Genomic DNA, 23,297 nt, shown 5'->3' with positions numbered 1-23,297 from the left:
TAAAGTTTGGGGTTTTTTTGGGCATTAGGCCAATTAAAACTGAAAAGTTTAGGACTAAATTGATCGCCATTAAATAGTTTATGACTTTTTAGACAATTGTCTCTCAAAAACTGTCTAGTATTATAACACAATCTCTTGAAGACCCTTGAATTTATTTATTTTCGTATAAAAAGTGTTCTCCATGAGTCAGCATGTCGTTATGTCCGCCATAAAAAATGCTTAAACTGCAATTTTTACTATGAAATTTATAAATAAATTAAATAACGATCAATTTTAAATAGGGAAAAAGCCACAAAAACTCTCAAATTATATCTACTATGACACATCTAGATCGAACTTTGTTTTGGGACATCAAAAATCTTAAAACTATGTCCACTATAATATATTTACCCTAAACTTTTTATTGTGATGTCAAAAACCCCAAACTTGCACCCATATGATACATTTACACTCCATCAAAATTCCGTCGAATGATTTTCCAGGCAAAATGACAACATTTTTGTTTCACTTATGTCACGTGAGCGCCATGTCAATACCGGTTGCCTTTCATCGTCTATATAGACAATTTTTTAGCGATATTTTTTGACGGAACGTTAATGAAGGCTAAAGGTCATTCACTATCGATTGCAAATATCACAAAAATTGCGTGTAGCAACTGTTTATGGGAGACACACCCCCTAAATAAGCAAAAACTAATGACCCAAAATGCGGCCGCGCCTAATTAATAGGGCGTCGCTAATACTACAAAATCAATATAAGTTTGGTTAGGGTGGCTTGGAATTATAGGACACGTCTCACGTTCAACTAGACCGCACCAACTCCCTTTCCCTATACGTGGTCTCCTGCGTTACAAATAGAAAATCTGCTTTTGATATGGACTTAATGATGGTTGTTGTTTATTAAGGCTGAGAAATCATAATCACAACGCAAGTCGTTGTAAATGAATTGAGCTCTAGGTGGAGCTTCCATTATTAATTCGTTGAATGAAGGGGTCCTATACCTAAGTCACAATCTTAATGGGACAGATCTAGGACAATCGTTCTTGTCAATTTAGTGAAATTACATCTACTAATGATAAAGTCAGATTTTATCAAAACTTTCAAATCTCTCACAAAAGAACTCAAAGTTTGGCTTCCAACCCAAAAAGTCCTCCCTCTTTTAGCTTCCATCTATAGTAGTTGTTACAGATTCGACACGTCGATCTAAATATACTGTTAGCCTCGCGTATTTAGATGACATGGATTGAGGGGAGGCAAAAGGACGCGGGATCACTCCATAGATTGCTTCATAAATGTGAGAAAATATTTGGTAGTATTAGCTTTCCGTGTCAGCCATAGGCCATCCTACTCATTGATCGCCACGTGTTTAGATACGTCTCACTTGTCAAAGTTTTCAAATTTCCTCTCTTCTCTCTCTGTTGCTCTCTTTCCCCCTCCTTTCCTGTGGGAAGCAGGCTTCCTTACTGACACGGTCTCTCTCTCTCTCCCTCTCCCTCTCCGTCTTCCTCTTCTCCTTTCTTCTCTTCCTCGACTGCCCCTTTGAGAAAAGCAAATCATCTCTCTCCGACAATGGCAATTACACTGCGAAATCGCGTATTCACTCTGCACACAACCTCTCTTCGTCAACCCTCACTTCGGCCATGTCCGAATGCCCCACTCTTCTTGCTCTCTATCAACCTTTCGCCGCCCACCCACCACGGCCGAAGCTTCCATGCCTCCACTTCCAAAACCGCGAGCCCAAGCAGCCTTCGGACTCGGCCGGATCATCCGAGTTTTTCGCATCCCACACTGGGTCGATCGGGTCGAGGTCTACGAAGACATGGTGCTTCCCGGGTCGAACGTCATCGCCGGACCCTACGTGGGTCATGCCCAGATTAAGGAAGTGGAGTTGGTGAAGAGCAGTGGGAGGGCCAAGGACTGTCCCAAAGTTGGGAGGCCCGAGTTTGCCATTCTGGGTCGGTCTAAGGTGTGCAAGCCTTCGCTTATCAATACTCTGGTTCTGAAGAAGGAAGCTGCAGTCACATCCAAGAAACCAGGTCCTTTTTTCCCATATTTATAGTTGTCGCCAAATGATGTTGTTTCGTATGGTTTTAGTTTGGTCGCAAGGGATGGGCTGACTGATTGATGTATTTTGCAGGTAAGACTCAGCTTATAAATCACTTCTTGGTGAACAAGAGTTGGTACATTGTGGATTTCCTTAAATTTCTCATCTATGTGGCAGCTTATAAATGCAAAAAAATCGCAGAATGTGAGCTAATATGTAAGTTTTGTTTCTTAGAATGCTGCAACTAAGCCTGAATGATAACCATTCTATTCAAGAAATACAATTTTCTATTTCTATTCCATGATAGAGTTTCTGAGCAAAAATACGCGTTTAATAACGACACAAAATTTCTATTTTCCAAATAAAAATTCGTTTGATAATGGCACAAAATTTCTCCCTCCCGGATGGCTAGGCGGTGGACGGTGGGGAGGTAGTTGGTGGCGGAGGACAGTGGACGACAACAGCGGGAGGCGGACGGCGATCGCTGTGCGGAGGATGGTGGCGGGAGGCGGGGCACGAAGGATGGTGGCGGGAGGTGGTCGGCACGAAGGACGGTGGCGGGAGGTGGCCGGCATCGAGCGGCGGCCGGAGGCGGGCGACGAGCGGCGATCGGCAGCGGGCGATGGCGACAATCGGCAGCGGGAGGCGGCAGATGGCGGTGCGAGGCAGGTGGCGGGAGACGGCGGCCGATGTTGGGTGGCAGCAAGAGACAGCGGCCAGCGAACGGCAAGGCGGCGGCAGGAGGTGACAAACGGTTAGCGGCTGGTGGTGGGCGGTCAGCTAGTAGTGAGGGCGAGCGATGAGAAAAATTTTTATTACTCATTTCTGTTCCAGAAATAGAAAAATAGAAAATTTTTACTTTTCAATTTTTTTCCAAACCTATTTTTGAAATCAAAATTTGTTCCAGAAATAGAAAAAAAAATTGCATTACCAAATGGATTTCTGTTTCAAACCTGTTCCCAGGAACAGAAAAATAGAATGGTTATCATTCGCAGCCTAATTGAATGAAGTACGTCGATTCGAAGTTATTAAGAGTGGGAAATTGAAAAATCATTGGATTCCAACTTCTTGTTCAAGACAATCTACTCTATGTCTTTAACTTAGTAATTCATTAGCTTTTCCTTAGTGTTTCACCTCGAAGAAGGTCGCAACAGTTTGTTGAGGAGAAACATCGCAAGTGAAAGTAAGAGATGTGGAATTGATTTTGCAGTGTCCCCATGAACCTGGGACGTTCGCCCTGGACGCTTGCAGCAATGAACCTCGAATCAACCCAGAGATCCAAGGTCGACTGAGTCCCCAAATCAACCCTCAGTGAAATTACATCTACTAATAATAAAGTCAGGTTCTATCCGAATTTTCAAGTATCTCAATAACGAACATAAAGTTTGGCTTCCAGCCCTAAAAGTCCCCCTTTTAGCTTCCATTTATAGTACTGTTAATGATTCGATGTGTCGACCGAAATAGAACACACGCCTCTCGGATTTAGGTGATGCGGATTGATGGGAGGTGAAAAGATACTGTATCACTCCATAAATTGCTTTAGAAAAGTGAGAAAATATTGGGTATAATTGGGTTTCCATGTCAACCATTAGCCACTCTACTCACTAATCGCCACTTGTCTAGATGGATCTCACTAGTCAGTTTTCAAAATTTCCTTCTTCTCTCTCTTATACTCTCTCTTTCCCCCTCCGTTGAGAAAGCAGGCTTCCTCACTGACACGCTCTCTCTTTCCCTCTCCCTCTTCGCTTCTTCTTCTCTTTTCTTCGCATCCTCAGCTGCCCCTTTGAGCAAAGCAAATCGTCTGTCTACACTCTGCACTCGACCTCTCTTCTTCAACCCTCACTTCGGCCATCTCCGAATGCTCCACTCTTCTCGCTCTCTCTCAAGACCCCCTCCTCTCTCGTGGCGCACCCACCACGGCCCAAGCTTCCATGCCTCCGCTTCCAAAACCGTGAGCCCATCAGCCTCACACTAGGCCGGGATCATCCGGAAATTTTTCTTCATCCCGCCCGGGGTCGATCAGGCCGAGGTCTCCGAAGACATGGTGCTTCTCGGGTCGAACATCAACGTCGGACCCTACGCGGGTCATGCCCAGATTAAGGAAGTGGAGGTCGTGAAGACAAGAGCAGTGGGAGAGCCAAGGACTATCCCAAAGATGGGAGGCCCAAGTTTGCCATTCTGGGTCGGTCGCTTATCAATGCTTATCAAGAAACCAGGTCCTTTTTTCCCGTATTTGTAGTTGTCGCCAAATGATGCTGTTTCGTATGGTTTTGCTTTCGTTGCGAGGGATAGGCTGATTGATTGATGTATTTTGCAAGCAAGACTCGGCCTATCAATCACTTATTGGTGAGCAAGAGTTGGTATATTGTGGATTTTCCGGGTTATGGTTGAGCTCTAAGCACTTGGCTTTTGGCTTGCTTAAATTTCTGGCAGCTTATAAATGCAACAAATCGCAGAATGGGAGCTAATATGGAAGTCCTGTTTCTTGGAATGCTCCAACTAATTGAGTGAGGTAAGCCGATTGGAAGTTGTTAGATTGGGGAACTGAAAAATCGTTGGATCACAACTTGTTGACGAGCTTCCAAAACTTGATTAATTGGGCTTAAATGGTTTAGGCTTTTTTTACCTGTCACTTTGGAAACGCCAAGGTAGTAATTCTTTCAGCTAAGATGTAGACGCTGGGAATTCCGTCTTCAATTTACGGTCTTTCTGTTCCTCTAGTTTCCATATTTTGATATGATCGTGATGTGGAAGAAGTAAATTTGTACATTCTTAAAAGTCTTCATGCTATACTTTTCATTGCTGCTCCCAGTTCCATGGAAGGAGTAGAATGAAAATAAACAGTTAAAACGATTCTTCGAGCTAAAGGATTAGTTTTGCTAGTTAACTCTCCCATAAAAATAGCGCTCCGTTCCATCTTTTCAATCCTAATTTCTTAAAAAGTGCACCAACTTTAGGTTGAGTTCTAATTTTGGCTTGAACTTTTTTTATCTCGTAAAAAATCTATAATTTTCACTTACAGCCCCCAAATCTAACCACCATTAACTAACCGTCCAAAGTCACCAGCAGAGATTGGATGTGGCGATTCCATGTCATCAATTAATTTACATTAGCTGTTCATCACCCCAACCTCATTGTGCAACGCCTTATCCGAATCTAGTCAAACTCCACCCATGACAACTGTCTGGCCAACTCCACAGCTGTTGAGTCGAGTTCCATGGCCGTCCCCAACTCATTGTTTCCATGGCTGTCCCTGTCCAGATCACAACAATGAACTCCATGATTGTCCAACTTCACCGTTGTCAAGTCGAGCTCCATGGTCGTCCCCAACTCAATGTGTCCATGACTGTCCCTATCCAGATCTCAACAACGAACTCCATGATTGTCAAGTGGAGCTCCTAGCAGAATCAAGATACCTTCACATGGGGATATTGCCAAGAGAGAGCCCAAGTGCAAGCTCGTTAACATATCCAGTTAAACATACATTCGCTCAAAAGTTTAAATTATGAGTTATGGACCAACTAATATATATTAACTGCTCTAAACCACATTAATTCTTCGACGTAAGACTTTTCAACAATCTCCCTCTCACGTGTGAGCTCAATGTTAAGTTTGTTATGTTGAGAAAACCTCTTGATAAATTTTGAAATTGACAAAACTATCCATGTGTTTCTTATAAGTCTAATAAATGCCTTGAAGTATTTTGATTCAGGAACTTATTCTTGGAAGAGAAGAATATGGTAATCTTAATCCTACTCAAATTGTGGAATTTACTTCAAATAAAAAAGGTTCAGACTTTATACTAGAGATGAAGAACTTCAGATTTAGAGAACTACTTATGTTCCCATCCTAACACAAGTTCAGATCGTAACAATGTTCAGAACATAACACAAGTTCAAAACGTGACACAAGTTCAGAACGTATATAATGGCTAGTGATTTGGTTCGGATTTCACATTTGGAATGAATTGATTAACTCAATCTTAAAGATTGTTTTTGCAATAGTTTAATATACAAAACATTTTAAATGATTGGCAAATCAATCTCGAGAAAAGTCACTTTATAAACGGAGAAACTCTACTTATGGAAAGCAAGACTTTTGTTGTATGGGCGATCAAAATCAGCGGAGATTCAGATTTTGTCCCTCAATGGTACTCAATCTTCTTAATACAGATCCGTCCAACTGTTGACACCTAAATTTTGGCGACATGTTTAGTCATTTATTGCATAAAAAAATTAAGGGTCAATCCCGACTCTTAAACGAAAAAACATCAATCAAATTGCATTTCTCATAAGCATTAGACCCACATGCATTTTAATTGAGCGAATGTGAAACAAATTCAATGAAGGAACGCACGAGCATAATTGAAATAGCAAGAAATCATGGAGGGGAGCTCGTAATAGAGAGAGATCAAAATAGGTGAGAAACAAAAGAGTTCTTTTCTGTGGCTATTGTTCCACCACATCCCTCTCCTCAGTGATTTGTAGCAAATTCCTTTGTTCCTGTGAGCCTAGTTGCGTCGCTCTTGCTGCTAATTGCTATTATGTCGCTGTTGTTCGCTGCTGTTTGCTGCTGCATGCTGTTGTTTGTCACTGTTCGCTGTTGTTTACTGTTGTTCGTCACTGTTCGCTGCTGTGTTGCTGCTGTTCGTTGCTGTTTGCTGCTGTTCGCTGCTGCTACGTCCTTATTGCCACTGTTCGCCGCTACCGCTGCTGCTGCTCATCATCGCTGCTCGCTGCTGCTGCTCATCATCGCTGCTCGCTGCTGATTGCTGCGTTGTTGCTGTTCGTCGTTGTTTTCTATTCATCACTGCTGTTTGTTGTTCGCAATTGCTGTTGCGCCACCGTTGCTGCTGTTTGCTACTGTTTGCTGCCGGTCATTGCTTTTCACTGTTGTTGCATACCTCCGGTTGCTTTCCACGATTTTGTGTCTTCGGTATCAATTTCTTGTGGTTAACTCTAACCAAGGTGAGGGTGAGGTCGGTTTTAATTCGTGGATTGTCAGTACATGATTTTAACTACATGTCATTAGTAAGTAAAACCTTAGGTTATATAGTTGTATTTTTTATTTTATTTTTGCATTAACCAAGATATATTATGGCATTTGGACCTTTAGACACTAAGGTCAAACCCTTAATATTATCTTAGTGTGACTCCTTGATCCAGTTTGTGCATGATATTTTATGAATTTTGGTTGTTGATGAATCTTGTGAATAACACACATTTTTAAAGCTCAATGAAATTTATTACTTATCGCGTATATAGGACATATTCGTAATTCATATTTTTAATTTTTTATATAGTTAGGTCAACACGTGTTAATTAGAATGTGTGTAGATTTAGGGTAATCCTTAGTTTTCATTAAACAAAAATCAATCAAATAAATTGTCATTAGGATCATGGAGCCTGCATGTAGGTGTAAAGTTGATTAGGCTCATAGCATGCATAGCATTCTTGCACGTCATCTAGTAATTAGTTCATATAAATCATTTTTTTAATACATAACTCTAGAATTTATCCATGTTTTATTTCTTAAATTAGACATGATAATAATAAAAAAATAGAAAAATTAGTATAGATTGCACGTTAATTAGTCATAATTTCATGCACATTCATGCGTGACAATCATGCATTCGGCTTGCATATTTTTCTAAAGCAATAGTTTGCAAAAATCTTGTGATTATGGATAAAGATATGCTTCGCTTGCTTAGTGCGTTTAGGTTCTTAAAATCTTCCGCAATATATTTATTGTTTAATTATTGGGTGCTACTTTCCTGAGTACGTACCTGCATGATCAGCCCATATATGTTAGTGGTATAGGGTGAAAATGGATAAAGACTGCACGTAAAATATTTTCGAAATAAAAAGAAAAGGTACCGAAAGGGCGTTAGATTAATCTAGTGTAACCAAGTCTTCGTACTCATAAATCTCTGATTCGCAGAAGTAAAATATACTCCCACATTTTACTTGGGTGTTTAATCGATAAAAGACTGATTAGTGCTGGCTCTAAAAGGTAAGATAAATTTCATGATTGAATCGAGCATCAAGTTGTGGTCGGATGGGCTTGGGAGAGTCTGCACTAAATGCGAGCAATTGTCTCATGAGAGGAACCTTTGTTCCCGTTTAGTAAATCCGTTAGCCGTCCCCTAGTGGTTCACCTCCGGGAAGGTCGCGACACCAATGGGTAGATTGGAAGACGATCCCCAAAGACTATCCAACGGTTAAACTAGAAATAGAGGAGTATAAAAGGAAACCAAAGTACCGAGGAGCAGAAGCAAGAGACAAAGTCCATAATCTACAACTTCAAACATATATACTTGTCTTCTGTGTGACAAAATTCATGATATTGAGAGAAGTACTGAAAGAGTGATTGAGTGAGATAATGAGATCTATCATACACTGAGTGTTATCACTCGTAATTGTAATTTCTTAATTAATCATCTAGTGGAATCCAATTAGTTGGCTATCAGCGTAAGAGAGTAGACGTAGGTTTGATCTAAGCCGAACCACTATACGTCTTGTGTTTAGATTTTCTCATCCCTTAAAGCTCCTTTTATTGATTACATTCTACTGCACACTTGCACAATTGCTTCCAAAGATTGTTTAAAATCTGAAATTTGCACTCTAAGTTCAACCATACTCTTTTTCTCTAGATCGAACTAGACTGAACCATGAGGGTACTATCAAAATCATGTTGCTACACCATAGGGCCCACTACTTAGAAACCACATTGGTCATGAGATTCACTTCTTGAGATATTCATCAAACATTCGAATAGATTGGGGGTATAGCATTAATCAACTATCAGCTCTATTACCATTCATTGGAAGCACATAGTAGAAGTTCGATACCTTCACTTGGAAACATCACTAAAAAAGAACCAAAGTCCGAGCTTGTCAACAAATCACGCCAAACCTACCTTCACTCAAAAGCTTAAGTTAATAAGTTATATACCAACTAGGATGTATAAACCGCTCCAAACCACACTAATTCTCCGACGTGGGACTTTTTTAACACAGTTCACATAAGCATCTCAATACTGCAGATGTCCTCATGGGACTCTTTTGAGGTCAAGTCAAGCTTGAGATGGAGGAACTCCGGATCCGGAAGTCAAGCTCCTCCATAGCCGCCACCATGGCCATCCCCAACCTCGTCGTTCCATAGCTGTCCGGATCTCGGGCGAGCTTCATGACTATCGACTTGAGCTCGTCCCCCGTTTTGGTGGACCTTCGCCGCCTGCTTGTTGACCAAGTGTCCTTTGATTGCGCCCCCACAAGTTCCACGACGAGGACCGAAGCCACCAACTGCATGGGTTTAGCTCGAGGAATCTCGATGCGGTGATTGTGGGCTTGCCGGGTGCGATCAACGGGCTCCACAACCGAATCTTGATGCTCAGGGTAGTTTCGAACTCGAAATTGAGTGGGTCGTCATTTCAAACCACCAATCATATAGTGGTTTGTGATAGTAAGAGGTTGTCGATTGAGAAATAATATGAGGGTTTGGCGTTCTCGGGGATTGCGAAACTTTTAGTCGCTAGCGAGAGCGATTAGTCGCCCAATTGTGCTTCAGGAGTTTGTGAATCACGGTGGTGTCGTGTTCAAGGTGTACGTGGTTGGTGAGAATGTGCAGTGTGTGAAATGCATGCCGTTGCTTGACGTTTCAGAGAAGGAGGTTTTTGGAAGGGATGGTGTCATTCTCGCAGGCGTTGAATTCGGCAATCCGCGAGGGCAAAGATGAGTCTTGGGAGCTCCGGGTGACCCCCGATCTATGGTCACCGGAGCCCGGTGACACGCTCACAGAATGATGAGCCGAGGTCGCGGCGGGGTTGTCGGAGGTCGATTGCATGGAGTCGAAGATCTAAGTGGCGCCGGGTGAGCACCAATGAAGCCGTGGCCAAGTGAGACCATGCGTAGAAGATGGTGAACAGTGAAATTTGGTGCCTTGAATCTGAAAATAAGGCGAAGAAAAAGATGAACAGTGAAAGTTGTGCCTCGAATTTGTTGAGAAGAATATGAACAGTGAAAGTTGGTTGGGGTGATCAGTTCCGATCTGCTCCAATCCTATCCCACCTAGGAACTGAGAACCGGACTAGGAAGACCAGTTCCCAATTTCTGGAACCGGGAACCAGACCAACCGGTCCGATGCAATTCCTGAGCGGTCCAAAGAAACCGGTGGAGTTTCAACAAGCCAACCTTCTCCTCTCTCAACTTCATGGAAGACACTTGAGAAACCTAAGCAAAACAAACCCCATCACCACCGCTCTACAATCTCACTCAAAGGACACTTCAATTCAGCTCAAGATTTGGTGGGCGTAGCGTGATTTATCCTCAAGAAAGCTCTCCCTAGTGAAGTTCATGCCCACCAGCATCATTCAAGCAAGAATTGACGACAATAAAAGATACAAGGCAGTTTTGGATTCTAAATTATTTGTGTGGAAAAGTTTAATAATTCATCAAGTGGTATTTTGAGCTAACACAAAAGAGTTACCGCAAGCAAAGCCAGGAAAAGAAATGGATCCAGTAACAGCACATGGGCGTCCTCTTCCACTTCCTTTCCTCAGCCGAGACCTCCACAGCTTACTCATCATCACCAATTCTGTCACGCCCCGCACCCTACGAGCGCGCGGTCATCCCTTGGTGGTCGATCATTGAACGCGACGTCCCAGGACGCGTCGCCGACCCAAATGAAACACCCAACAATAAAAGCAAGCGGAAGCGAAACTAATTAACCCAGACAATAAACAACGACAAAGGGATAGTGCGAAACAATAATTGCATGCCATCATAAAATAGTCACTATACAAAACGATAACTCGGGCTACCAATTTAGAACCACAGTTTTCAAAAGGGGGCGGTGGTTGACAAACTTATCTCCTCTACAAAAGGTACTCAAAAGACAGGGTAAATGATCTATTCTTCAATCCCTGTGGTGCTCTGGCGGCGTCTCCGAATCGGTTACGGTCGCGGATCTGAAATGGTTATATAATAACCGTGAGAACGAGTCTCAATAAGCAACCCCCTAAACCCCACGTAGGCCAATGCGTACCCAGACAAGTCATACATGCAATCTACCCCATAACATATAAAATTCGCATAATTGTACTTACCTCGTCATCAAGTCCATGCCAACTCTACACGTTAGTCGTCACGTGATAAGGCAATAATATTAATTAAATAGCACATCACAAGTCGCTCAAACACCAACCACGCTTTCACTCAATCACTCCAACTAATTCAACCAGTCAATTCAATCACACTCAATTCGCATGCGTGGCCGAGCAACTTTCTCACGACCTCCCAGGTCCTTTCACACGGCCCGCGTCAACACGCCTCAGGCCAGCCCTCAGATCAAGCCGGGCTCAGTCCCGCGTAACCACGCCTCAGGACATTTCTCTCGACCCGCGTAACCACGCCTCAGGTCCTTACTTGCCTTTCTAGCCACACCCGCGTAACCACGCCTCAGGTTGGCAGCCCTCAGATCAAGCCGGGCTCAGTCCCGCGTAACCACGCCTCAGGACATTTCTCTCGACCCGCGTAACCACGCCTCAGGTCCTTACTTGCCTTTCTAGCCACACCCGCGTAACCACGCCTCAGGTTGGCAGCCCTCAGATCAAGCCGGGCTTCGTCCCGCGTAACCACGCCTCAGGACATTTCTCTCGACCCGCGTAACCACGCCTCAGGTCCTTACTTGCCTTTCTAGCCACACCCGCGTAACCACGCCTCAGGTTGGCAGCCCTCAGATCAAGCCGGGCTTCGTCCCTCACTGGACATTTCACACTTTCCCACGACCCGCGCTACTGCGCCTCAGGTCAGCCCTCAGATCAAGCCGGGCTTTTCTCATGCACATGCACCACAATACAAAATTCACCATGCTCTTAGTCATATAAATCAATTTCAATCACCACCCTTTCACCAATGTCAATCTAGCACGCCACATCAGTCAACTCAATTCATGCTCCCCACATCAGTCCACCGACCCGACATTCATGTCGGCACATTCAAGTAATTCAATTCACCCACAAGCGCCACAACCATTCAGTCAGGCATATTTATCTCAGTAAATCACTAAATCAGCCGCACAATTATCGCCACAATAATTCACCAATTAAGCACAATCAGTCTAATTAGCCCACACCTAATTAAAGTCCTAAGCCGGTACTAAATTTCACCCTAAACAAGTCTAAAAATACCCAAAGTACTAGGTAGGGTTTAGGAAGTCACTTACTTGGTTTTGGCCCGGAGAAAATCGGCTCGGGCCTAAAATGGCCCGGGTGAACAGTGCCGAACTAGGCGCGGGCACGGGCCAACGGGCGCGGTGGCCGGCCAACGCGGGCACAATGGCCGGACGGCGCGCCCGGCGCGCGGCGCGGTGGCCGTGCGGCGTGCCAAAGGGGCGCACGGGCGAACGGACGGGCGACGCGCCTAGTCGGACGGGCGACGCGCCAGGGTCGGACGGGCACGGCGCCGGCGAGCTCGGCCACGGCGCTCGGCCATGGGCACGGCCCTCGGCCACGGGCACAAGGCTCGGCCACGGGCTCGGGAACGGCACGGCGACGGCGCGCGGCTTGGTCGCGTGGGCGACGAGCCGGCTACGGCCCGGGTTGGCTGGTCGGGCGGCGACCGGCGGCGACGGCGACGCGGCGGCGACGAGCGGCGGTGAGCTGAACAGGGGAGAAAGAGAGTGAGCCGGGGGGTGAGGGTGAGGGTGAGGGAGAGAGGGATCGGGGTTGAGGGGGAGAGATGGCGGACCGGCGGTGAGCTGGCCGGGCGAGCTGGCGATGGAGGAGCCGGCCGGCGAGCAGCAACGACGGGGACGGCTGGGCGACGTGGCAACGACTCGCAGCAGCGGCGGTGGACGGCACGGGACGGTCGAGCTCAGGTCGGCGAGCTCCCAGGTGCACGAACAAACGAGCGGCGAAGGCGACGGCCGAGCCCCGCGGCGGCGAGCCGGGACGGCGAGAGCGGAGCAAGGCGGCCGGCCGGGCAACGCCGGGCCGAGACAGAAAGTGGCGGCGAGCCGAGCTCACGCGTTCGGGAGGAGGAGAAGGCAGGGTCGGGCGAGGCTACCGGGCGACACGGCTGCGCGACGACGGCGCGGGGAGGACGGCGGCATCGGCGGCTGGTGGGGTGGCGTTGGACGGAGGCGGAACGGCCGTCGAACGGCGGTCGGCGAGCAGGGCACGGCGGAGCAGAACCAGACGCCCGCGAGGAACAACGAAGAAGAAGAAGAGAAGAAAGAAAAGAAAAGGAAAAAGGAGGAGAGAGAAAAGAGAGAGGGATGGGTCTGCATGGCTTAATGGGGGAGGGGACGTGCACGCAAGGGGGGGCAGACGCGGCACAGAGGAGAGAGAGAGAGAGAGAGAGAGAGAGAGAGAGAGAGAGAGAGAGAGAGTGCGCAGAGGGGACGTTGCACGGGGGTGGGTGGCGCGGCGCAGAGGAGAAAGGAGAGAGAAAGAAAAAGCTAATATTTATCCTCGAGCGCGAACCAACGGACACGGTTCAAACTAAATATTATTCTAACTGTCGCGATTCAAACCCGGAAAAAGATCTAACTGTCCCCGAAAAATCCCAAACAATAATATAAGACAACGGGCCAAAATAAAATAACTCGAAACACACTACGAGGGAGGTCTACCAGTCCAAATTCGCACCCGGTCCAAAAATCCACTTTCTCACTATTCCTAATCACCTCGACGCTGGCCACAATAATATCGACACCGTCCAATTTATTTCGTCCCGAAGCTCTCGAAAATCGACTGCCAAGGTCAGGGTCTAAATAACGGCCAAATTCGATCGAATGCGATTCTAGCGAAATCTCAAGGTTTAAAAATAATAACCGGGAGTGATCAGTTCCCGGGCGAGATTTTTACTATAAGCGCACTGACGAAATACCCGTTTTATAAATCCCAAAAATGGGCCAAAATTCGGAATGTCACAACTCTTCCCCCCTTACAAAAATTTCGTCCTCGAAATTTACAATTCAACCCAACTATTCAAACAAATGAGGGTACTGGTGTCGCATCAACTCTTCACTTTCCCACGTCGCACCTTCAGTTCCATGGTGCTCCCAAATCACCTTGACCATCGGAATTTTCTTGTTCCGCAGCACTCTTTCTATTCTGTCTTCGATCCGAACTGGCTTTTCCACATACGACACTCTGTCGTCCATGTCTATCTCTTCGTAGTTCAGCACGTGGGTCGGGTCCGGTTCATACTTTCTTAACATTGACACGTGGAATACGTTGTGCACTTGAGACAAATTTGGTGGTAGCGCGAGACGGTAGGCCAGGGTACCAATTCTCTCTAAGACCTCGAATGGGCCCACGTACCTCGGGCTCAACTTCCCTTTCTTACCAAACCGAGATAATCCTCTCATAGGCGATACCTTGAGGAAAACGTGGTCCCCCACTTGAAATTCCAAAGGCCTACGTCTCCGGTCCGCATAATTCTTTTGGCGGCTCTGAGCGGTCTTAAGCCTATCCCGAATTATCTTGACTGTTTCGACTGATTGCTGAACCAACTCGGGACCTGTGATGCTCCTCTCACCAACTTCATCCCAACAAACCGGTGTTCTGCAAGCCCTGCCATAAAGTGCCTCGAATGGTGCCATTCTGATACTTTGCTGGTAGCTATTGTTGTAGGCGAATTCCACCAAATGTAGCTGTTCCTCCCAACCACCCTTAAAATCCAAAACACATGCTCGCAGCATGTCTTCCAAGGTCTGAATCGTCCTTTCAGACTGGCCATCCGTCTGGGGATGATAGGCCGTGCTAAACTGTAACTTCGTTCCTAATGCCGCATGAAGACTTTTCCAAAAGGCGGCAGTAAATTTAGGATCCCGGTCTGAAGTGATTGTCACTGGCACTCCGTGCAGACGGACTATTTGTCGCACGTAAATCTCGGCATACCTTTCCAAGGCGAAGTCCTTTCGTACAGGTAGAAAATGTGCTGACTTTGTCAATCGGTCGACTACCACCCAAATCGAATCATGACCCCTTTGACTTCTCGGTAATCCCATTACAAAGTCCATCGTGATGTGTTCCCATTTCCACTCGGGAATTTCCAATGGCTGCAACATACCACCCGGCTTACAATGTTGTGCCTTCACTTGCTGACATGTTAAACACTTGGCCACGTGCTTGGCTACGTCCACTTTCATACCGTTCCACCAATAATGCTGTCGCAAGTTCTGATACATTTTCGTACTACCCGGGTGAATACTGTAATTGCTACGGTGTGCTTCAGACAAAATCTCTTCCTTCAGTTCTGTATCACTGGGTACACATAACCGTCCACGGAACTTTAGAATTCCATCCTCGGATACCTGAAAATCCGATTTCCTTTTTGTGGCATCCATACTCAAAATCTTCTGAGTCTCCGGGTCCGTCGATTGTAAAGTCTTAATCTTAGTCTGTATTTCTGGTTCAATCCTCAGCGCTGCAAGTAGACTCAAGACATGACTCACTTCAAACTTAAATTCTGAATCCCGAACTCCCTCCAACAGAGTCCACTCCTTGACCATCATATGCGCGATGCTCGATTTCCGACTCAGTGCATCCGCTACCTTATTAGCTTTTCCAGGGGTGATACATAATCTCGCAGTCGTAATCCTTAAGGAGTTCCATCCAACGGCGCTGTCTCATATTTAATTCCTTTTGGGAGAACAAGTACCTTAAACTTTGATGGTCCGTATAAATCTGAAATTTCTCCCCACACAGGTAGTGTCTCCAAATCTTAAGAGCGAAAATAATCGCGGCCAATTCCAAGTCATGCGTCGGATAGTTCTGCTCGTGTGGCCTCAACTGTCGCGATGCGTATGCCACTACTTTCCCGTGTTGCATTAGCACGCATCCTAATCCTCTCAACGACGCGTCACTGTAAATCTCATATCCTCCCGGGCCTGACGGGATCGTTAACACTGGCGCGGTCGTCAATCTCTGTTTTAATTCTTGGAAGCTCCTTTCGCACTTATCCGTCCATTCAAACCTCATCTCCTTCTTTAGTAACCGCGTCAACGGCGTCGCTAATGCCGAAAACTTCTCCACGAAGCGTCTATAATAACCTCGCTAGTCCGAGGAAGCTCCGAACCTCGGTTCATCGTTGTCGGTCTCGGCCAATTCGTGACGGCTTCAATCTTTGTCGGGTCCACCGCAATTCCTTCTCCGGATATCACATGTCCTAAGAACGCCACTTGGTGAAGCCAGAATTCGCACTTACTGAACTTAGCGTAGAGTGCGTGTTCCCTTAAGGTCCGTAGAACCTTTTCCAAATGTACCTCGTGCTCGGCGGAACTCTTTGAATACACCAGAATATCATCTATGAACACGATCACAAACTGATCTAAAAATTCCTTGAATACCCGATTCATTAAATCCATAAAGGCTGCAGGGGCGTTCGTCAGTCCAAACGGCATTACCGTAAACTCATAGTGTCCATACCTCGTCCTAAATGCCGACTTCGGCACGTCCTCCTTCTTGATCCTCAATTGGTGATAGCCAGTCCTCAGATCGATTTTTGAAAACACCGACGCCCCTTGCAACTGATCAAATAGGTCATCAATCCTTGGCAGCGGATACTTATTCTTAATGGTCACCTGGTTCAATTGTCTGTAGTCAATGCACAATCTCAAGGATCCATCCTTTTTCCTCACGAATAACACTGGCGCTCCCCATGGAGACGCACTAGGGCGAATGAAGCCTTTGTCCAACAACTCTTGCATTTGGACTTTTAATTCCTTCAATTCCGACAGTGACATCCTATAGGGTGCTTTCGAGATCGGTTCCGTCCCGGGCTAACTCAATCGCGAACTCCACTTCTCGATCGTGGCGATCCCAATTCCCGAGGAAAGACATCGGGAAAGTTGCACACCACGGCTATGTCTTCTAGTCTCGGCTCTCCATGTCGAATCGATTACATTTGCCGAAATCCTTGGCACCCTTCATCCAACAGCTTTGTTACCTCGAGCGATGAAATCCAGGGGATCGAGGTTCCTCCTCGGTTTCCCACAAACTCAAATCTAGGATGTCCAGTCGGATTAAACTGGATCACCCTGCTACTACAGTCCATAACAGCTCTCTGCTTGACTAGCCAGTCCATACCAATAATCACATCGAAGTCATGCATACATAATACCGCCAAATCTATCCTTCCTTCTCTATCACCAATCACTATTTTACAATCGGGACACCCAAACGTAATCAGCACTTTATCATTCAATGGAGTAGTCACACACAAGATAACATCAAGCAATTTTGGCTCAATCCCGGATAATTCAACGAACGCTCGAGATATAAATGAATGCGACGCCCGGATCAAACAAGGCATAAGCGGCATGATCACGAGAGAGACCGTGCACTGCGACCACGCCAGGGCGCGTCCCGAGCCTCCCTCCTTGCCATTGCATATACCCGTCCTTGGGCCGGCGGCCGATTCTGAGTGGCCGGCTGGATAGCTCTAATTTGATTTCCATTCCGAGGCGGCGGCGCAGTGCGAGTGACCCGGCCCGCTTGTTGTTTGGACATTCTCTCATCTTATGGCCCCTTCCACCACATGTAAAACATGCTCCGCCCCTATTTGGGCAAGGTCCATTCCCGTGTTTTCCACCACACAACCTACACGGGGCGTTCTGGTAACGGTTTGGCTTCCCGATATTCCTCCGAGCGGGTGGAACGAAGCGACTATTTCCCGTCATGGGTCCTTTCCCCAGTTGACGGTTGTCCCTAGCCGGGGCATACCGCGATCCAGAAGCGGCAGCTCGATCCGTCTGATCTCGCTCAATTGCCTGAGCCCTTTCATATATCTCATTGTAGCCTCTCAAGTTCAACGAGATCATCTGGCTGCGAAGGTCCGGCTTCAGCCCATCCCGGAACCTCCTAGCTTTGTCCATCGGGTCCTCCACCATCCTAGGGGCAAATTTGGATAGTCTTGCGAACTCGGCCTCATACTGATCTACCGATCTCTGACCTTGGCGGAGCCCCATAAATTCAGCCAATTTCTGTTCTCGGGCACTTTCCGAGAAATACTTGCCATTGAAGGTCTCGGTAAAAACAATCCAATTCGGGCGCATCCAGGGGAACACTTGACCCCCGGTGGCCCTCCACCAATCACTTGCATTATTCTCAAGCCGATAGGATCGCTAGCGTCACTTTCTCTTCCTCGCACACCCCAAAGACCTCAAAAGCTTTCTCTAGCTCTTCTACCCATCTTGGTGCAGCCTCGGGGTCGCCTCTCCCATCAAACTTCGGGGGTTTCAACCTCAGAAATTGCTCAACTAGCTTGGACATCGGCCTGTTCGCATTTACTCGCACTATACCCGGATTTCCACTAATCACATTATTCCCCCGGTTTCCATTATTCCCTATGATCTCACCGGCACCGCAGCAATGCGTGGCCGCGCTCCTTTCTCCCGTCCGTCTACCCGATAATAATCCCGCTTCCTCAAGTACCCTCCACACTTCATCCAACTGGGATCCCCACAACTCCAGCTTGCGGGGCTATACGACCTCGACCTCGACCTCTACCTCGACCTCTACCTCGACCTCGACCGCTCATCTTACCGGTCCTCACAAGGCTCACCTGCTAAATTCCACGCAGGAATTAGAAACCTAGGCCAACTACACCAGTCTAAGCCCTAGGCAGTGCATCACAACACATTTCATTAAGCAGGCAGCCAACCACAACAACACCCAATCACAACCAACAGAGTTCATGCACTTACCTCAAGTCCTGACGCACCTGCACCTCACATAATATTGCATAAAAACCACTCAGCGATCACAATCATACAGTCTGGGGTACGCATGGCACACAAATCTCCTTAACTGTCTACCCCAAAGTCATCGCTCCTTATCACTCCAGGCTTCGACCATCTTGGTTCGAGCTGACCTTGCTCTGATACCAAATCAACGGGGATGTCACGCCCCGCACCCTACGAGCGCGCGGTCATCCCTTGGTGGTCGATCATTGAACGCGACGTCCCAGGACGCGTCGCCGACCCAAATGAAACACCCAACAATAAAAGCAAGCGGAAGCGAAACTAATTAACCCAGACAATAAACAACGACAAAGGGATAGTGCGAAACAATAATTGCATACCATCATAAAATAGTCACTATACAAAACGATAACTCGGGCTACCAATTTAGAACCACAGTTTTCAAAAGGGGGCGGTGGTTGACAAACTTATCTCCTCTACAAAAGGTACTCAAAAGACAGGGTAAATGATCTATTCTTCAATCCCTGTGGTGCTCTGGCGGCGTCTCCGAATCGGTTACGGTCGCGGATCTGAAATGGTTATATAATAACCGTGAGAACGAGTCTCAATAAGCAACCCCCTAAACCCCACGTAGGCCAATGCGTACCCAGTCAAGTCATACATGCAATCTACCCCATAACATATAAAATTCGCATAATTGTACTTACCTCGTCATCAAGTCCATGCCAACTCTACACGTTAGTCGTCACGTGATAAGGCAATAATATTAATTAAATAGCACATCACAAGTCGCTCAAACACCAACCACGCTTTCACTCAATCACTCCAACTAATTCAACCAGTCAATTCAATCACACTCAATTCGCATGCGTGGCCGAGCAACTTTCTCACGACCTCCCGAGTCCTTTCACACGGCCCGCGTCAACACGCCTCGAGCCAGCCCCTCGAGATCAAGCCGGGCTCGGTCCCGCGTAACCACGCCTCAGGACATTTCTCTCGACCCGCGTAACCACGCCTCGGGTCCTTACTTGCCTTTCTAGCCACACCGCGTAACCACGCCTCGGGTTGGCGCCCCGGATCAAGCCGGGCTCGGTCCGCGTAACCACGCCTCGGGACATTTCTCTCGACCCGCGTAACCACGCCTCGGGTCCTTACTTGCCTTTCTAGCCACACCCGCGTAACCACGCCTCGGGTTGGCGGCCCCGAGATCAAGCCGGGCTTCGTCCCGCGTAACCACGCCTCAGGACATTTCTCTCGACCCGCGTAACCACGCCTCAGGTCCTTACTTGCCTTTCTAGCCACACCCGCGTAACCACGCCTCAGGTTGGCAGCCCTCAGATCAAGCCGGGCTTCGTCCCTCACCGGACATTTCACACTTTCCCACGACCCGCCATCTGCGCTCGGTCGCCCTCGATCAAGCCGGGCTTTTCTCATGCACATGCACCACAATACAAAATTCACCATGCTCTTAGTCATATAAATCAATTTCAATCACCACCCTTTCACCAATGTCAATCTAGCACGCCACATCAGTCAACTCAATTCATGCTCCCCACATCAGTCCACCGACCCGACATTCATGTCGGCACATTCAAGTAATTCAATTCACCCACAAGCGCCACAACCATTCAGTCAGGCATATTTATCTCAGTAAATCACTAAATCAGCCGCACAATTATCGCCACAATAATTCACCAATTAAGCACAATCAGTCTAATTAGCCCACACCTAATTAAAGTCCTAAGCCGGTACTAAATTTCACCCTAAACAAGTCTAAAAATACCCAAAGTACTAGGTAGGGTTTAGGAAGTCACTTACTTGGTTTTGGCCCGGAGAAAATCGGCTCGAGCCTAAAATGGCCCGGGTGAACAGTGCCGAACTAGGCGCGGGCACGGGCCAACGGGCGCGGTGGCCGGCCAACGCGGGCACAATGGCCGGACGCGCGCTTTGGCGCGCGCTGGCGCGGTGGCCGTGCGGCGTGCCAAGAAGGGGCGCACGGGCGAACGGACGGGCGACGCGCCTAGTCGGACGGGCGACGCGCCCGGGTCGGACGGGCACGGCGCCGGGCGAGCTCGGCCACGGCGCTCGGCCATGGGCACAGCCCTCGGCCACGGGCACAAGGCTCGGCCACGGGCTCGGGAACGGGCACGGCGACGGGCGCGCGGCTTGGTCGCGTGGGCGACGAGCCGGCTACGGCCTGGGTTGGCTGGTCGGGCGGCGACCGGCGGCGACGGCGACGCGGCGGCGATGAGCGGCGGTGAGCTGAACAGGGGAGAAAGAGAGTGAGCCGGGAGGTGAGGGTGAGGGTGAGGGAGAGAGGGATCGGGGTTGAGGGGGAGAGATGGCGGACCGGCGGTGAGCTGGCCGGGCGAGCCGGGCGATGGAGGAGCCGGCCGGCGAAGCAGCAACGACGGGGACGGCCGGGCGACGTGGCGACGACTCGCAGCTAGCCGCGGTGGACGGCACGGGACTGCCGAGCTCAGTCGGCGAGCTCCCGTGTGCACGAACAAACGAGCGGCGAAGGCGACGGGCCGAGCTCCGCGGCGGCGAGCCGGGATGCGTAGAATGGAGCAAGGCGGCCGGGCCGGGCAACGCCGGGCCGAGACAGGCAGTGGCGGCGAGCCGAGCTCACGCGTTCGGGAGGAGGAGAAGGCAGGGTCGGGCGAGGCTACCGGGCGACACGGCTGCGCGACGACGGCGCGGGGAGGACGGCGGCATCGGCGGGCTGGTGGGGTGGCGTTGGACGGAGGCGGAACGGCCGTCGAACGGCGGTCGGCGAGCGGGGCACGGCGGAGCGGGAACCCGGACGCCCGCGAGGAACAACGAAGAAGAAGAAGAGAAGAAAGAAAAGAAAAGGAAAAAGGAGGAGAGAGAAAAGAGAGAGGGATGGGTCTGCATGGCTTAATGGGGGAGGGGACGTGCACGCAAGGGGGGGCAGACGCGGCACAGAGGAGAGAGAGAGAGAGAGAGAGAGAGAGAGAGAGAGAGAGAGAGAGAGAGACGTGCGCAGAGGGGACGTTGCACGGGGGTGGGTGGCGCGGCGCAGAGGAGAAAGGAGAGAGAAAGAAAAAGCTAATATTTATCCTCGAGCGCGAACCAACGGACACGGTTCAAACTAAATATTATTCTAACTGTCGCGATTCAAACCAGGAAAAAGATCTAACTGTCCCCGAAAAAATCCCAAACAATAATATAAGACAACGGGCCAAAATAAAATAACTCGAAACACACTACGAGGGAGGTCTACCAGTCCAAATTCGCACCCGGTCCAAAAATCCACTTTCTCACTATTCCTAATCACCTCGACGCTGGCCACAATAATATCGACACCGTCCAATTTATTTCGTCCCGAAGCTCTCGAAAATCGACTGCCAAGGTCAGGGTCTAAATAACGGCCAAATTCGATCGAATGCGATTCTAGCGAAATCTCAAGGTTTAAAAATAATAACCGGAAGTGATCAGTTCCCGGGCGAGATTTTTACTATAAGCGCACTGACGAAATACCCGTTTTATAAATCCCAAAAATGGGCCAAAATTCGTAATGTCACAAATTCCAATCCCACCACCACCAGCAGAACTCTGAGGATGACAACCTCAGTAACAACAGCAGCTTCGGCCACTGCCTGAAACGGGATCGCGACGACTACTCCTCCACCTCCGCCGTTGCTACTTCCCCCACTTCCAATGGGAAACAAGTTGTTGTAGGAGGAGGTATAGAGGTGTCGAGGAGGCCAAGGGGGCAGCCAGCGGGTTATAAGAACGAGCCAAAGGCCCCCATCATCATAACCCGGGACAGCCCCAACACCCTTCGCTCCCACGTCGTGGAGGTCGCGGGTGGCACCGACATCGTGGAGAGCATGTCGGCCTTCCGTGAGGAGCTGAGAAGGAAAGAGGGTCACTGCTGAGAGTCAAGAGAGAAAGAGAGGGAAAGAGGAGGCGTGAGATACTGAGAGGCGAACAAGGAGAGAGCTAATTATTAGGTTTACACTTTACACTAAGTTGTTCTTTAAGAAATAAATAAAAAAATTCAATCCGGTCCAATTGGTCCAATTCCCACCCTAAAATCGGGAACTAGACCGCCCGTCACCGGTTCCAATTTTTTGTAATTGGGGACCAGAACGGCACCCCTAGGATCCGCCCAGAATCAGTCGGTTCAATCCGGTCCGAGTAGTCCCCAGTTCGGGTGGTTCCTATTGCACACCCCTAAAAGTTGGTACCTTAAATCCATGTGAGCAATAGGGGTGAAAACGATTCGATTCAATTCGGGTTTCCATGATACTCAAACCGAAATGGAAGTATGCTTGACGCGACCCGCACTGCATATAGCTCAAGTCATCGGGTCGGGTTTTGTGTTTCGATTTTTTTCTGTAGCATATAGAAAGGTAAAAGCAGCATAAACGATAGGTAGAGACTAAGATTTCTGTGCCGTTTCAGGAAAAAGATTTTCATCCTTTACTTAGGTAGAGACTACTGAGCTGAAATTATTCTCTAAAGTCTAAACAAACTAATTGCAGAACTCCATAAAAACTACTTCAGCACGTA

At 48.1% G+C, this 23,297-nt stretch overlaps 1 pseudogene; it reads left to right on the top strand.

Moving 5' to 3' along the window:
* Positions 1-1,568: 1,568 nt before the first annotated feature.
* Positions 1,569-22,660, top strand: LOC130134782 (GTP-binding protein At2g22870-like; annotated as a pseudogene).
* The last annotated feature ends 637 nt before the right edge of the window (positions 22,661-23,297 follow it).

Source organism: Syzygium oleosum, unplaced genomic scaffold (genome assembly GCF_021117445.2).
Source record: "Syzygium oleosum isolate NSW1041296 unplaced genomic scaffold, Sole_v2.1 Sole_v2.23, whole genome shotgun sequence".
In the NCBI taxonomy this organism is placed as follows: Eukaryota; Viridiplantae; Streptophyta; class Magnoliopsida; order Myrtales; family Myrtaceae; genus Syzygium; species Syzygium oleosum.
Note: the sequence above shows the minus strand (reverse complement) of the source record. Positions and strands in the feature narration are given on the sequence as shown.